The sequence below is a fragment of the Epinephelus lanceolatus genome, chromosome 15 (assembly GCF_041903045.1).
Source record: "Epinephelus lanceolatus isolate andai-2023 chromosome 15, ASM4190304v1, whole genome shotgun sequence".
NCBI classification, from domain to species: Eukaryota; Metazoa; Chordata; class Actinopteri; order Perciformes; family Serranidae; genus Epinephelus; species Epinephelus lanceolatus.
Window position 1 is genome coordinate 39,120,682 of NC_135748.1, and position 10,421 is coordinate 39,131,102.

A 10,421-nucleotide genomic window follows, 5' to 3' on the forward strand; every position below is an offset into this window, starting at 1 on the left:
CATCCCATTTTACCTATTCTAATCTGTTTCCTCCCATCACATCTCATTTTTAGGATATCATCATCTCATCTCATCTTTTCATGTCTCATCTCATCTTGCCTCACAGCGACTTATCTCACTTTATCTCATCCTATATTGAATTGCCTGTCCCCATTTTTTTTCAGCTAATCTCATCCTATCTCGTGTCAGCCCATTTTTCCTGATCACTTCTCACTTTTGTTCTCTTCTATCTCATCTCTTACCTACTCATCTCTTCTACTCTGTTGTATTTCTAGCCTGATATTTCGTCCCATCTCTTCTTGTCTCATCTTTAGAGATTTAGACCGCGATAGAAACAGAGGATCTTATTTTATCTCGTCTCATCTACTGTTTTACCTCATCTGTCATCACCCCATTCTCTCCTGTCTTATCTTGTTTTGAAGGATATATTCATCTTTTCTTTTCATATCTCATCTCATCTTTTCACACAGCATCTTATCTCACTTTAGCTCATCCTATCTCAAATTATATGGTCTCATCTCATTCCACTGCATCGGACCCCATTTTACATGACATCTCATCCTCGTTCATCTCATCTCATCTCGTCACATGGCATCTTATCTCATTTTAGCTCATCCTATTTTTTCCTATCACAAATTATCTCAGCTTATCTTGTTGCATCTCATCTCGAATCCTCCCGTCTGATCTTATCGTCCTATCTCATTTTTTTCATGACTTGGATTTTAAATATTCCAAAATAATTAACAAATGTTTTCACTTCTTTTCTTCTCTGCTTTATCCTCTCTCAATTGGCCTCATGATATCTTGTCCTCTCTCAGCTCGTCTCATATTTTTCTCATATCTTGTTTCATCTTCTTACTTTCAGCTCTTCCAAAATAAAGTTCTACCCTTCGTCTCTGGAGGTTTCAAAGCAGCTGCTCTCTCTTTCTCTTCTTCTTCTTCTTTATCAATTCTTCAGCAGCTGCTGTGAAACTTTAATGCAGCAGCTGATGGAGAAACAAACGTCCATCTGAAGCGGAGGGAGTTCACCCTGCAGAGATATCTCTGACTCGATCAGATGTGTGAGGCGGCTGTAGGTTGAAAACCAACAGAGCGAGTCATTTTTTCAGTTCATGGTTTCAGCAGATTTCTGAGCTTATATTAAAAAATGTTTTGACGTCTCAGAACATGAGTATTTACACAAAATATAATGAATGAATGTTTTTCTGTCTGTTCTCCAGTGAAGCCTCTGATGATCCAGTTTAATCTCTTTATAAACTGAATGGAAACCTGAAACCTTTGAACCCTTCAAGGTTTTAACAAAAAAAAAAGTATTATCCTGAAGACTTTCATCAAATCACACTCTATTGATGATACGATACTATATGATAGAGTATACCAAAGGAAAATTTGTCCCTAAATGGACAATAAATTTGTTTGTTTAGATTTTAATATATCTACATTCAGTAATTCTTTCTCTCCAGTAGTTTTCACTGGTAGTGGCGGACTCCGCCATTACTGTTCATTCTCCAGCTTCCGTATCAGAGCTGGATGAGTTTACTGCTAACACTAACACAACATTTCCTCCTGCTGCTCCTTCACATTAAAACACTTCAACTGGCTTTTATTGTGAAGCAGTCACAGGAAACACAATGATTCTGTCCCTTACCCTACTACCAAACAAGACTTTTAGTTCACTTGATGTCAGTGGATCATTTTTTAATTAATTTGTTAGCGTAAAACTACAAGTTTGGAAAGTGAGGACATTTAATACTCTGCTCATATGTCTGAGGGTTCAGACTCAGTTTAGGGTTAAATGGCGGCCTGCGGGCCACGAGCAGCTCGCCTCTTTGCTTCATTCGCCCGTGAGTTATTTTCAGAATAATGTATTTCCTGTAGTGAACGCCAGGCGTCACTTTCACTGAATAACTTCCTCTGTAAGATTATTATCTGCTCTGATGTCTGCTGGTTTGTTTAGTCTTTCAGTGTGTGTGTGTGTGTGTGTGTGTGTGTGTGTGTGTAGTTTCCAACAGACGTCACCACTGAGCTCAGTGGAAACATCAGTTATTAAGTTATTAGAGTTTATTAAAGGGTAGAACTCACTCTGTATATGTGTGTGTGTGTGTTGTCATGGTTTCATTTCTTAATCTTTAAATAATTTCAGAGAATAAGAGTTCACATTCAGCAGCTGTGAGCTGACACTGAACATCAACTAACTGACAGATTTTTGACTCTTTGATAGAAACACACTCAGCTGGAACTATAGACAGAATCACAATGTTTCTTTAGGGTGAATTCAGGTAATGTGGGACGTTTATGCATTGTGATGATTTAATATGGTCAAAATCAATACACAATGATCAAAACTGACCTTGAATTGTTGCTACAACACTTCTTGCCACTAAACAATGGTTTGGGTTGGTCTGACATCATCAGAGTGGGCGTGGCCTATCTTCGCAGGAGGTCTGCACAGCACAAACGCTTGGTAAGTTCAGCGGCAACTGGGTTTCAATTTTTCAATGTTAAGGCTTTTAATGAAATTTAAATTAGGTAAGAACCTATACTTCTGTTTCATAATGAAGTAGGTTAAACACTGGTTGAGAAACAGGAGAAAAAGTGTAAAATAATCCTTTGTTTTTATGAAAACATGATTTATGTCACTGTCCCACATTAGCTGAACATGTTAGATAATGTGGGACGGCATTGTTCAGGTAAAGTGGGACAGCGTGTTATGCTTTATTTATGCTATAAAACTGGCCCTAACCCTAACCCTCCTAAGTTTTAACCTTTGTAGAACTACAACTAGGCCTACTCCATCATTTCATTTAGCTAGCTATAGGTAACATTGATAGCTAGCAAGCAGTCAATGCTTTGTCGCGACACAAATACAGAGCACATTTAAACATAATCTGTCACAGTTGTGGGTGGTCACAGAAGACCCCAAAACGGATGAGGACTGGATCCAATGTTGGACGTGCCAGCTCTGGTACCACGAGTCCTGTGCCGAAGAGTATGTACTCTTTGACGATGTTACTTTCACTTGCAAAGACTGCTTCACGGAGTTGTAGGTTTCTGGACACTGTTAGTCAGGGTTGGTCAGGGTTGATAAAACTGGTTATTTCTAGCAAGATGTTCATAATTTTGTGGCGATAAAACTGTTTATTTTTAGCAAGATGTTCATGATTTTGTGGCGATAGCATTTTTTAGCAAGACATTGACGATTTTGTGGTGATCAAATTGGATATTTTAAGCAAGACATTCATGATTTTGTGGTGATAAAACTGGATATTTTTAGCAAGACGTTACTGTTTTTCTGTTCTCTTCTGTTTCCTGTTATTTCCTATTATCTGTTCTTATTTAATAAATAATTCTTAATTAATAAATAATTTCATACAAAAATACATCATGCAGTTATTAAAAATCAATGTTAGTTCAATCTTTATCACCCACTGCAGGACCTTTTTGTTTGCAGCCGAACATCCACAATACCACAGGGAGATGCACTGCGTCAGCAGCACACTCTCGATGGTGGAGCGGTAGAAGGTGACCAGCAGCTGTTGGTTTGTCTTTGAAAAGTACCCTAACTTTAATTGTTAATTGAAATGATTTGTATTCACTGCAAAGAGGCCTGTTTTTTAAATCTAAGAATGACTGTCCCACTTTACCAAACAAACTGTCCCACATTACCTGAACATGCTGCTCGAATGAAAGAGGGTGTCATGTTATGTTTGAAGGTGTGTAGCTTCTAAAAAAAGATTGTATTCCCACTGAATTCAAACATAAAATGTTAATAAGGCCTAAAATGATTTAATGAAACATCATTGGAGCAAGTAAATAGTTTTTATATAAGTCTACCGGAGCATCTACCAAAAACTGTCCCACATTACCTGAATTCACCCTACATGAACTTCTCACGTCACATACATAAAATGAAATGGTGCCAAACAAATGCTCAGACGCTGGTTGACCAGCAACTCCAGTGTTCTGCTGAGTAAGATAACTGTTTATCAGTGAAAGGCCTCAGAACTCATCAGGGAAAGAAGAAGTGTGTGGCAAAGAAAGGGCAGAGTAGCCGCATTGATCAGTACTTCCTAAGAAGTCAGTCGAGTCAGTCGGATGAAGTCCAGCGGCAGGTAGAAAACCACAGTTCGCAGGATATCAGTAACGCTGCCACTGAGGAGGAGGGGGTAGTAAGAGAGGATGCAGGTGACACTGAGGCCAGTATGCTAGCCAGAGAAAGAACTATGGAGCAAAAGGTTAGAGTTAGATGGCCTAGAGCAAATGACAGTAAAGAATGGGAGATAGTTAATAGAGACTTGTCAGTAATCTTGAGTAGGCTTAGAGGAAATGCAATACAAAGGTTAGAAAAGATGGGAGATATAATGTATTCATATGGTGTAGAGAGGTTTGGGGTGCATGAGAGAAAGAGGAGTGAGAGGGTACAGTCAGGTAAGTCTAGGCGGCAGAGAGAAATAGAGAAGTTAGTCAAGGAAAGGAGACAGTTAAGAAAGCAGTGGAAAAAGGCTACAGAAGAAGAAAGGGAGGGAATTAAGGTGTTGCAAGAGGAATTGAGAAGCAGGCTAGCAGTTCTTAGAAGGGCGGAGCATCTCAGGAAAAAGAGGAGGAAGAAGGAATATGCTAGGACAGGTTTTTTCAGGGACCCTTTTAAGTTTGTTAAAGGATTGTTCAGCCAGGAAAAGGGAGGGCAGCTTAAAGCAGAAAGGTTAGAGGTTGAAGAATATTTGAGAAACACGTATTCAGATTTGGAGAAGAATAGGATAGTAGGTTTCCCACCTGATATCCCTCCATTAGGAGGGATAGAGCATGAGATGGATGTCAGGCCACCTAGGTGGAAGGAAGTTCAGGAGGTGGTCAGGCGTGCAAAGGCTTCTTCGGCCCCAGGGCCTAATGGAGTCCCCTACCGGGTTTATAAAAGTGCGCCTGATACCCTTAAATTTTTGTGGAAACAGCTAAGAATAGTTTGGAAAAAACAAATTATACCAAGAGCATGGCGTAGGGCAGGGGGTGTCCTCATTCCTAAGGAGAAGGAGTCTGTGGACCTTAGCCAGTTCCGGATGATTTCTCTCTTGAATGTGGAGGGGAAGATTTTCTTTAGTGTAGTAGCGCAGATACTAGCTAGCTACTTAGAAAGGAATAGCTTAATAGATACCATGGTGCAGAAGGCAGGAATACCAGGTTTTTCAGGGTGTTTAGAGCATACTAGCATGATCTGGCACCAGATTCAGGCAGCGAAGATTAACAAAAGGGACCTACATGTAATATTTTTAGATCTTGCAAATGCGTTTGGTTCAGTACCGCACAGCCTCATTTGGAGTGCGTTTGACTACTTCAGAGTGCCACAGGTAGTTGTTAACTTAGTGAAAGCATATTTTCAGGGTATTAGGTTGTGTCTAAGTACAGCAGGTTTCACAACAGGTTGGCAGAGGCTAGAAATAGGCATCATGGCAGGGTGTACAATTTCTCCATTAGCATTTACTATGGCAATGGAAGTAATCATCAGGGCTTCTAAGTGGGTGGTAGGTGGGGAGAGACGGCAGAATGGGTTGCATCTTCCACCAGTTAGGGCTTACATGGATGACATGACACTGGTGACCACAACAATGCCATGTACAAAGAGGCTACTAGAGAAGGTAAATAAGAACCTCAAGTGGGCCAGCATGAAAATCAAGCCTAGTAAATCTAGAAGCATCTCGATATGTAGAGGGAAGTTAAGTGATAGGAAGTTTGTCATAGATGATGAGGACATCCCAACAATTAGGGAAAAGTCAGTAAAGAGCTTAGGTAGGTGGTACAATGTAGAGTTGAATGATAAGGAACAGGTGGTGAAATTTAGAAAAGATGTGGCTGAAGGATTGGATAGAATAGATAAATCAGAACTTCCAGGAAAGTTGAAGTTGTGGTGTTTGCAATTTGGGCTATATCCTAGGTTAATGTGGCCATTGTCAGTTTATGAAATTCCAATATCTGTTGTGGAGAGAATGGAAAGGTCGGTTAGCTCCTACATTAGGAAGTGGTTGGGCGCTCCTAGGTGCCTAAGTAGTGTTGCATTGTATGGAAAAGGGATACTTCAGCTGCCAGTATCTAGTTTAACAGAGGAATTTAAATGTACCAAGGTCAGGACAGAGCTCTTGTTATCTGGGAGTAAGGACGTGGTAGTTAGGAGTGTGGTTCCAAATCCAACCAAGGGGAGGAAGTGGAACCCAAGATCGGCAGTTCAGGAGGCAGAGGCAGCTCTTAGACATGCAGAGATTGTAGGTAATGTTCAGTTTGGCCGGGGAGGCCTGGGGCTTGGCTCAGGTAAACCGGTATGGAATACAGCAGGCCTCAAAGATAAAAGAAAGCTGGTTGTAGAACAGATACACAGACAGGAAGAGATAGTAAGGGGTGCAAAGGTAGTGGCCCAGGCTAAACAGGGACAGTGGTTGAATTGGGAAAGTGTAGAGAAGAGGAAGCTTAGTTGGAGGGACCTGTGGAGTATGGAGGAGAATCGTATTAGATTCCTGGTAGGGGCTACATACGATGTGTTACCAACCCCCCAGAACCTAAAACTGTGGGTAAATGAGGACCCATCATGCCCATTGTGTTCACGTACCGCAACTTTAAAGCATATTTTGTCAGGCTGTAAAGTTGGCTTGTCACAAGGCCGATATACATGGCGACATAATCAGGTGTTGAAATGTTTAGCTGCAGGCATCGAAGGGAAACGAAGACAGGTGAATTCAGAAGGTGTTAAGGATAGGGGCTTAGTAATTCAGTTTGTCCGTGAGGGAGAGAAATACAGAAGGGATAAGTTAGTGAGGAGGCAAGGGTGTGGCCGCCTAGAAGGTGCTCGTGATTGGGAAATGCAAGTAGATTTAGGGGGAAAGCTTGTTGTTCCTCAGGAAATAGTCTGTACCAGGCAGAGGCTTGACTTAGTGTTGTGGTCAGTGAGTCAACAGATAGTTTATTTCATTGAGCTGACAGTTCCTTGGGAAGACTCAGTGGAAGAAGCCTATGAAAGAAAAAAGCTTAGATATGCAGACTTAGGAGCAGAAGCTGAGCAGCGAGGATGGAAGACTAGGATTTGTCCAGTGGAAGTGGGGTGTAGGGGATTCATAGCAAGATCAACTGTCTCACTCCTGGGGGAACTCGGAGTGCGGGGACAGAATTTGAGGAAGACAGTGAGGGAAATGTCAGATGAAGCAATTAAATGCAGCCAGTTTATCTATTACAGAAGAAATAATGTCAGCTGGGGGCCAGCAGGGGGAACTACTAAGCAGGGCACATAACTCCTTGAGATCAGGTGGAGAGATCCACTTCCTGTCAGGAGAAATCCAGGAAGAGGAAGTATTTAAGTGTGGGAGTGGCCTATTGGAATCCATTTTGTTTGAGGCCATGCGGCAAGGTGAGTGTGCTTGCTGATCCTGTAAGTCCAGTTAGCTCCTTTAACTTTAGCTTATATTGTAGTTATGCTATGTAGTGTGTGAAATAGAGTATGGTGAATGTGACAGGAAAGCTAGTATCAGCATTGCTTCTGCCTGGAGCTCGCATGTATGGAGCCTGGGTTTGGTTGAAGATGGCAGTGCTGTTTGGGCTGAGAAAGCCATGTGTAAGTAAGAAGGAAATCCAGGAAGAGGAATGTTATTTAAGTGTGGGAGTGGCCTATTTGAATCCATTTTGTTTGAGACCATGCTGCAAAGTGAGTGTGTTTGCTGATCCTGTGAGTTCATTTATCTCCTTTAACTTTAGCTTACATTGTAGTTATGCTATGTAGCGTGTGAAATAGAGTACGGTGAATGTGCTAGTAAAGGTAGTATCAGCATTGCTTCTGCCTGGAGCTCGCATAAACGGAGCCTGGGCTTGGTTGAAGTTGGCAGTGCTGTTTGGGCTGAGATCACTGTCCAGCCTCCTGGAGGTGTCATTGTTGTGAGGGCTCGTCCTGGGGAGGTAGACTGTACAGCCTAACCCGGCGGGGGAGTGTGATAGCCTAACAAGGCTTCCTTCCCTGGGTCTACCTCCTCTGTGGTAGTATAGGTAAGGTAAAGGAGGTTGTTCGGTTAGTGTGGGGAGCAGTGAGACCTGGCATTAGGGGAGTGTCTCTGGGACGCCAGAGATCACTGTCTAGCCTCCTGGAGGTGTCGTGGGACCAACTAGACGAAACACCGGTGAAAGGAGGTTCCCACCCGATGACCCCAAAGACATGTTAGTTATCACTGCTCATGGGTCTGTATAGTTAAGCCTTGCCATAATAGCTTATCGTAGGGCTTAGGAGGATTATTCACTGAGCGCTGATCCCTTTTTTTTTTTTTTTTTAATTAGAGCACAAACTTCTTGTGTTTATTTGAATTGAATTCAAGGTGTGCTGATGTCAACTGAGAACCAGCTCTCCTTTACTATGACCAGACCTGACCTGACCTGGCCGAGAGGCGGCAACAGGAGGTGAGTCGATACACCACATACGAACACACAACTGCTGCAGTAAACCAACAATAAACTGAAACATCACAGTATATATATACAGCAGAGATCTGTGCACTGTGGGAGGTTTGAATCTTCTGACCTGCTGTGATTTTTTTTTTTCTTCCATCACCAGGTAACACCAACAATAACCTCTGTTGTCATGGCAACCCACCCCCACCTCCTGCAGCAGCAGCAGCAGCAGCAGCAGTGATCCAGTCAGCCACAGACTTTTCTTCAGGTTTAAAGTCATTTTCCTGATCAGACACAGAAACTGAGCAGCTGTTTAAAATGCCGGACTGTCCCTTTAAAGCCTCGGGTGTCTCAGCAGATTAGAAACAAACTTTTCTCCTGAAATCAACCAACTGAAGTCAGAGTTTTAATTTAAAAAGTTCACTTAGTGTGTTCACCTGGAGCTCTCACCCACCTGCTCACAGACAGATTTTAGGATGTCACAGAACACTTTGACATTAAAATAAAATCAGATAAATGTTCCCAGCAGCATAAGCAGAAGGAGGCGCTCTGCTCTCGGCCCCGCCCCCTCATTAACATACAAATGAAGCATCGACCTCATTAACTCTTCACACACTAAAGACTCATTAAAACCTGCAATGACCCAAAAACCACACAAAGACACTGTGATACAGTCTGTTCATTCAGCTGCTGGTATCTGTACCGAGGACAATTAAGACCAGTCAAAACGTCACCTGAGGCACACATACTGTAAACAGTATTATTATTAAATACTACGTAAAAAAAAAAAAAAAAAAATCATGATATATACTGCAATCATTAATACTAAATATAGTATTAAATAATTACTAAATATTTTAGATTATAAAATATAAATTACTAAATAAATCGTAAACATTATAATAATAATAAATATTAATTATTTAATATAGTGTAAACAATTATTGTAATTACATATACTGGAAAATATTAATATAAATAGAATGTAAATATTTTCGATAATAATAAATAGAATGTAAACGTTTTTGTACTATTATTAGATGTACTGTGAAAAATAAAAATGTTTATAGTCACAATTGAAAATGACTCAACATGTTTTTATTGTTTTCATTTGTTCTCAATATTTTTTTGGTAAGATACAAAACATTTTTTAAAAATTTGATTTCACTGATAATATTGATTTTAAATGATCAAGATTGATCATGATTTATCAAACTAAAACCCCTCCACCACACTGCAGTGACGCTCAACAAAATAAATAAAATAAAACAAAAACGTAACTATTGTAAATAAGTAAAATTGGGAGAGGAAAAAAATAATAATTTTGTATAAAAACTGAACAGTGTAGAAATATTTCCGCAGTCTGTTTTACATAAACACACATGAAAGTTTTCTTTACAGACAGTTATTAAATATGATTTATGTGTTAGGAGCTGACTGATGGAGGACTTTAGGACCTGAAGGAGGCCTGACACAGGAGGAGGCTCTGAGGGGCGGAGCATCAAGTTCACACTAATTAACACAATCAGACCGGAAGTTCTGTTAATCAGCCCTCCAAAATAATATACGTTTTTGTTACTCTCAAAAAATAATTAAATTTTATCGCTGTAAAAAACAAGATAAATATCAAAATTCTTACAGACTTTTTTTAATTTAGATTTGTATTATTGTTAAATAGAACAATAAAGTCCAGGATTTAAATTTTAATTTAATTTCATTGATTTAACCTATTTCTAACCAGGTGTGTCCTGCTGAGATCAACAATCTCTTACAAGGGAGATCTGGCCAATGTCTCTGATGCTCTACAAACCTTTATCAAAGCACAGAGACACATATTTAATGTCTGACCGAAGAAATATTAGAAAATAAAATTTAGAAAATACTAAAATTTAATAATGTGATTAATCAGAAAATTTCAAAACAAATTCCAATGAACAGATTTTTAAAATTTGTGTTCTGAACTAATGAGAGTTAATCAGAAATCTGAGTTCTTAATTAGACAAAGAGAGGAC